Source organism: Prionailurus bengalensis, chromosome D1, assembly GCF_016509475.1.
Source record: "Prionailurus bengalensis isolate Pbe53 chromosome D1, Fcat_Pben_1.1_paternal_pri, whole genome shotgun sequence".
Lineage (NCBI taxonomy): Eukaryota > Metazoa > Chordata > Mammalia > Carnivora > Felidae > Prionailurus > Prionailurus bengalensis.
In genome coordinates this window covers 24077240-24084548 of record NC_057346.1, presented here as the reverse complement: position 1 = coordinate 24084548, position 7309 = coordinate 24077240, and positions in this window count along the sequence as shown.

Here is a 7309-nt window from a genome sequence, read left to right as displayed (position 1 = left end):
ATCTGAAGATAATCTTTATCGTATTTTCATTTTAGAAGTACATTTTTACTGAATGTAAAATTCTAGCTTGATAGGTTTTGCCTTCTGCACTTTGAAGATGTTAGTCATTTTTTCTACCTCCTGGCCTCCATTGTTTCCAATGACAATTTTTTTTTTCATTTTGTTGAACATTTATTTATTTTTGAGAGAGAGAGAGAGCAGGGGTGGGGCAGAGAGAGGGAGACAGAAGATCTGAAGCAGGCTCCATGCTGGCAACAGTGACCCTGATGTGGGGCTTGAGCTCACGAACTGTGAGATCATGACCTGAGCTGAAGTCAGAGGCTTAACCAACTAAGCTACCCAGGCACCCCTCCAATGATAATTTTATAGACATCTTATCGTTCATTGTTCTCTGAATACTATGACTTTTTCTCTGGTTGCTTTCAAGATTTTCTTTGAACTTTTGGTTTTTAATAGTTTGTCTTTCATGTGTATAGATGTGTGTTTCTTTTTCTTTATCATCAGAGTTTTGAGCACTTCTTGAATCTGTAATTTATGTTTTTGCCAACCTTGAAAATGTTTCAGTCTTTGTTATTCAAATAGTTTTGCTGCACTCTCTCCTCTCCTTCTGAGACTCCAATTACATGTATGTTAGAATTTTGCCATGGTCTCTGACATTTCTGAGGTTTTTTTTCCTTTAAAAAATATTTTGTTCTTCAAATTGGATAATTTCTACTGATGTATTTTTAGCTATCCTAACTCTTTATTCTGTTTTCCTTTTGTCATTGACAGTAAATGCTTAGGCTTATTAAGTGAATTTTATCTTACTGTATTTTTTAATTCGAGAATTTTCATTTTATTCTTTTTTTATACTTACAGTTCCTCTAATGAAATTTCCTATTTTCTTATTCATTACTATCATATATTTTTTTTACATTCTTGAATTATGTATCTGCTAAATAAAATATCTGGATCAGTCTCTTTTGATTGCCTTATCTCTTGAATATAAGTTGCTACAGTTTTCTGTTTTGTTCTATGTCTAACAAATTTGTTTTTTATTTTTATTTTCTTCCAGGATTACTGAGTTATAACTGACATATATTATTGTGTACATTTTGGGGAACTTGGGTGGCTCAGTTAGTTGAGCATCCAACTTCACCTCAGATCATGATATCATCGTTCGTGAGTTTGAGCCCCACATCAGGCTCTTCTGCTGACAGCCTAGAGCCTGGAGCCTGCTTCAGACTCTGTGTCTCCCTTTCTCTCTCTCTGTCCCTCCCCCACTTGTGCTCTGTCTCTCAAAAATAAATAAACATTAAAAACAATAATATTGTGTAAATTTAAGGGGTACAACATATTGAACTGATATATTTACATCATGTAAAATAATCCCCACCATAGTATTAGCTAACACCCCCATCATGTCACATAATTGCCATTTCCTTTTTGTGTTGAGCACATGTAAGATTTACTTTTCAGTATATAATACAGTATTATTAACTATAATCATCATGCTGTACATTAGATCCCCAGTTCATCTTAGAACTGGAAATTTAGGGGCGCCTGGGTGGCGCAGTCGGTTAAGCGTCCGACTTCAGCCAGGTCACGATCTCGCGGTCCGTGAGTTCGAGCGCCGCATCAGACTCTGGGCTGATGGCTCGGAGCCTGGAGCCTGTTTCCGATTCTGTGTCTCCCTCTCTCTCTGCCCCTCCCCCGTTCATGCTCTGTCTCTCTCTGTCCCAAAAGTAAATAAACGTTGAAAAAAAAATTTAAAAAAAAACAAAAGAACTGGAAATTTATACCCGTTTACCAACATCTTCCCGTTTCTCCTAGCCACTATCTCCTTGTTATAGCTACCACTCTACTGTTTCTGAGTTCAGTTTTTGTGGATTTCACGTTTAAGTCGTATCATACAATATTTGTTCTTGCTCTGACTTGTTTTACCTAGCATAATGCCCTCGAGGCTTATCTATGTTGTTGCAAATAGCAGAATTTCCTTCTTTCTCACAGCTGAATATTTCATTTTACACTTATACATTTACTTTATTCATTCATCTGTTGATGAACATGTAGGTTGTTTATATATCATAGTCATTGTGAATGATGCTGCAACGGACATGGGGGTACAGATTCTCTTCTAGATTCTCTTCTCATTTCCTTTGGATATATACCCAGAAGTACAATCACTGGATCTTATGATACTTCTATTTTTTAATTTTTTGAGAAACCACCATACTGTTTTCACAGTGTATTTTTTCAAACGCCTTTTCATCTATTGAGATAAAAATCATATGATTTTTATATTTTGTCCTATTAATGTGGTATATTACATTTATTGATTTGCATAGGTTGAACAATCTTTGCATCCCAAAGATAAGTTCCTCTTGATCATTGTATATGATCTTTTTAATGTACTGTTAAATTTGGTTTGCTAATACTTTGTTGAGAATTTTTACAACTATATTCATCAGGGATATTGCTCTATAGTTTTATTCTCTTGTATCTTTATCTGGCTTTGGTATGTGGGTAATATTGGCTCCATAAAATGAGCTTGGAAATGTTCTCTTCTATTCAATTTTTTGGAAGTTGAGAAGACTTGGCATTAATTCTTTAAATGTTTGGTAAAATTCACCAGTGAAACCATCTGGTCCTGGGCTTTTCTGTGTTGGGAGGTGTTTGATTACAGATTCAGTCTTCTTACTAATTATCGGTGTGTTTACATGTTCTATTTTTCCATGATTCGGTGTTGGTAGGTCGTATGTTTCTAGGAATTTATCCATTCCTTCTAGATCATCTAATTTGGTGACATATAATTATTCATAGTGGTCTCTTACAATCCTTTGTGTTTCTGTAGTATCACTTGTAATGTCTCTGCTTTCATTTTTCATTTTAATGAGCTGACAGCTCAGAGCCTGGTGCCTGCTTCAGATTCTGTGTCTCCCTCTCTCTCTGCCCCTCCCCTACTCATCCCCTCTCTCTCTCTCAAAAATAAATAAACATAAAAGTTTTTTAATCTTCCCTATTTTTTAGTCTAGCAAAAGTTTTGCCAATGTTGTTTATCTCGTCAAAAAATAGCTCTTATTTTTGTTAATCATTTTTACTGTTTTTCTGGTCTGTATTTCATTTATTTCTGCTCTGATCTTTGTTATTTCTTTCCTTCTACTAACTTTGGGCTTAGTTTATTTTTCTTCTAGTTCCTTGTGGTGTAAAGTTAGGTTTTTTATTTGCCATCTTTTCTTTTTTTTTTTAATTTTTTTTCAATGTTTATTTATTTTTCTTTTTTTTTAACGTAGCATCTATCACTATAAACTTCCCTCTTAGAACTGCTTTTGCAGCATCCTATAGGCTTTGATATGTTGTCTTCCCCTTTTCATTTGTTTCAAAATATTTTTTATGTCCCTTTTGATTTCTTCTTTGGCCATTGATTTTTTAGGACTGTGTTGTTTAATATACACATATCTGAGAAATTTCCACCTTTCCTCCTGTTATGATTTCTAGTTTTATACCATGTGGTCAAAAAAGGTACTTGGTATGACCTTAAATTTGCTGAGTTGTTTTTCAGCCTCTCTTATGGTCTGTCCTGGAGAATGTCCCATGTACACTTGAAAAGAATGCATATTCTGCTGTTGGATGGAATATTCTATATATTCCTATAGGTTTATTTGGACTAAAATATGGTTCAAGTTCAACATTTCCTTTTCAATTTTCTGTCTAGATAATCTATCCATTGTTGAAAGTGGGGTACTAAAGGTTTTTACTATTGTACTGTTATCTGTTCTCCCTTCACTTAATATATTTAAGTTCTCTGATGTTGGGTGCATTTATACTTATAGTTGTTGTACCTTCCTTTTTTTAATGTTAATTTAACCTTTGTGAGGGGGGGGGGGTGGATAAAACAGATGGGGAGAGGCAGAGAGAGGGAGAAAGAGAATCCCAAGCAGGTTCCACGCTGTCAGCACAGAGCCCAATGCAGGGCTTCAACCCATGAACTGTGAGATCATGACCAGAGCCAAAATCAAGAGTCAGATGCTGAACTGACTGAACCACCTAGGCACCCTCTTTCTTTTTCAAAAAATGTCTATTTACCCATTTTGAGAGAGAGAGAGACAGCACAAACTAGGAGGGGCAGAGAGAGGTAGAGAGAAAATCCCAAGCAGGCTCTGGGCTGTCAGTACAGAGCAACTGTTGTATCATCTTGATGAATTGACCCCTTTATTACTGTATAATGATTTCGTTGTCTTTTTTAAGCATTTTTAACATAAAGTCTACTTTGGGTGATATAAACATAAATATAGCTACCTCTGCTCTTTTTTTTAATATTTTTTTTAAGTTTTGTTCAGTATCGAGAGACAGAGAGACAGAGCATGAGCTGGGGAGGGGCAAAGACAGCAGGAGACACAGAATCTGAAGCAGGCTCCAGGCTCTGAGCTGTCATCACAGAGCCCAATGCAGGGCTCGAACTCACGAATGCCAAGATCGTGACCTGAGCCAAAGCAGGCTGCCCAATTGACTGAGCCACCCAGGCACCCCTACCCCTGCTCTTTTTTGGTTCCCACTGGCATGAAGTATATTTTTTTATCTCTTCACTTTGAGCCTATGTGTGTCCTTAATGCTGCAGTGAGCCTCTGGTAGGCAGCATTTAGTTGGGTCTTGTTTTTGGTTTTGTTGTATCCATCCAGTCACTCTGCCTTTCGATTGAAGAATTCGATCCATTTCCATTTGGAGTAATTATTGAAAGGTAAGAACTTAATTAACACCATCTTATTAATTGTTTTCTGGCTGTTTTGTAGTTCCCCCGTTCCTTTCTTTCTCTTCCTGCCTTCCTTTGTGAATTGATGACTTTCCCATAGTGCTATGCTTTGATCTTCCTCCCTTGATCTTTAGAGTGTGTGCTATAGATTTTTGCTTTGCGGTTTCTATGAGGTTTGTACAAAATATCTTGTCAACATAATAGTTTATTTTACACCAATCGCGACATAATTGTGATCACGTACAAACACTCTCTTTCTTCTCTCTCTTTTATGGTGCTGATGCCACAGCTTACACCTTTTTATATAGTACACACATTAACAAATTATTATAACTGTAGCTATTTTTAATGCTTTTGTCCTTTACCATTTATACTAGATATAATTGGTTAACACATATAATGTAATACCATATTACATTATTACACATGTTACATTATATGAGTATTCTGAATCTGACTATATCCTTACCTTTATCTGCATATTGTATATGTTCATATCTTTTCATGTTACTAAGCAGTGTCCTTTCATTTCAGCTTGAAGAATTTATTTCAGCATTTCTTGTAAGGCAGGTCTACTGGTGATTAACTCTCCCAGCTTTTGTTTGTTAGGGGAAAAACTTTATGTCTCTTGCATTGATGAAGGGCAACTTACTGGGTAGAGTATTCTGGTCTGGCAGTTTCTTTATTTTAGCACTTGGAATATACCATCCCATTCTCTGCTGGCCTGTCAGGTCTCTGCTGAGAAATTTGCCAATAGTCCAAGAAGGGCTCCCTTGCAGGAGTTGTTTGTTGGTTGGTTTTGTTTTGTTTTGTTTTGTTTCCTCTTGCTGCTTTTAAAAATCTTTTTCTTTCATTTTACACTATTTTATTATGATGTGTCTTCTTAGAGAAGACAGTTTGAGATTAAACTTTTGGGGAGAATGATTAGCTTTATAAGTTTGGATGTTCAAATCTCTCCCCAGGTCTGGTAGGTTCTCAACCATTATTTCTTGAAATAGGCTTTCTACTCTTTTCTCCTTTCTTTCCTTCTAGGATGCCAGTGATATGTCCATTGTTTCTTTTAATAGTGTCCTTAAGTCCCATAGACTTTCTTCATTCTTTTTCATTCTTTTTTTTTTTTTCCTTTTTGCTCCCCTGGATAATTTCAGTTGATCTGTCTGCTAGCTCACATATTCCTTCTTCTGCCTAGTCAAGTCTGTTGTTGAAGCTGTCCATTAAATTCTCCAATGCAGGTATTATATTTTTCAGCTCCCAAATTTGTGTTCGATTCTTTTTTCTTTGTTGAACTTCTCATTCTGTTGTTGAATGGTTTTCCTGATGTTGGTAAATTATTTATCTGTGTTCTCTTATAGCTTTCCGTGCATCTTTAAAAACATTACTTTGAATTCTTTGTCAGTCGATTCCTGGACATCCATTTCTTTGGGACCAGTTACTTGATGTCACTGTATTCCTCTGGCAGAGTTAAGTTTCCCTGATTTTTCATGACCCCTATAGCCTTGTGTGGTTGTATGTATATTTGAAGAAGCGGTCACCTCTTCCAGACTTTATGGACTGACTTCACTAAGGTAAGACCCTATAACCCATGGGTTATAGCCTTCTGGAGCAGGTTGTGATCCCAGGTCTAGTGATACAAGGCACCAAATGCAGGGATGTGTGCCAGCACTGGATCTGAGGGCCAGTGGATGTGATTTCTCTTTGGCTCAGGTCGCTGTGATCCACAGCACCAACTGTGTGGTAGTTAGCAAGCACTACAGAGTTCTGCAGTGTCTACAAGGGGTGTTGGAATCATCAGCGGCAACTCTAGGTCCTGCGGCAGGTACAAGGGCAGGCGATAGTGGTGGCCAGAGTTATTGGTGTGCATACACTCACTCGGCTGCAGGGCCCAGCTGCGGGTGGCTGTGTGGTTCCAGGTTTTGCAATGGCAAGGGGCAGGGTGGGCAGCGAGAGTTGGGGCCAACTACAGGCTCACTGGTAGCTGTGGGGGCCTCTGCTGTCATTGTGTACCATCATGGCTCCTAGGTCTCACCATGGGCACATGGTAGTGGAGGTCTGTAACAGAAGTCAAGCCTGGAGTGTGCTGATGCACGGTTTTGTGTTCAGTGCTAACTACAGATGAACAAAGTGGTGCAGGCCACTGGCAGAAGACAGGGCCTGAATCAGAGCCTACAAGCATCTGTGGGGGCCCTGGATGTTGATGTGCTCTCCCATGGCCCCCCAAAACACCCCATGTGCATCCTACAGTAAAGGCCAGTAGCAGGCATCCAGGCCAGCAGCATGCAACAGCGTTTAAGAGGCCAGCCCCAAGCGCACACCCGGCAGTGGGGGTCAACTGTGATGATCGAGGGTGGCATCTCACGTCGGCACAGCTGCAGAGATCTGAGCTCACTGCTAAAGCAGTTCTTGGACTGAGGCAGAGGGGAGCAGAGACTCAGATGTATGACGTTAGCAAATACGAATACCTATGGCATAAAATCAGGTGAAATCTGCGGAATCAACAACAGCTGGGAAGACCACTGACTTCTTTGGTGGTGAAACCTGCTTGGTTTGTCTGCTGAGCAGGTCATTGCCAACTGCGATTGT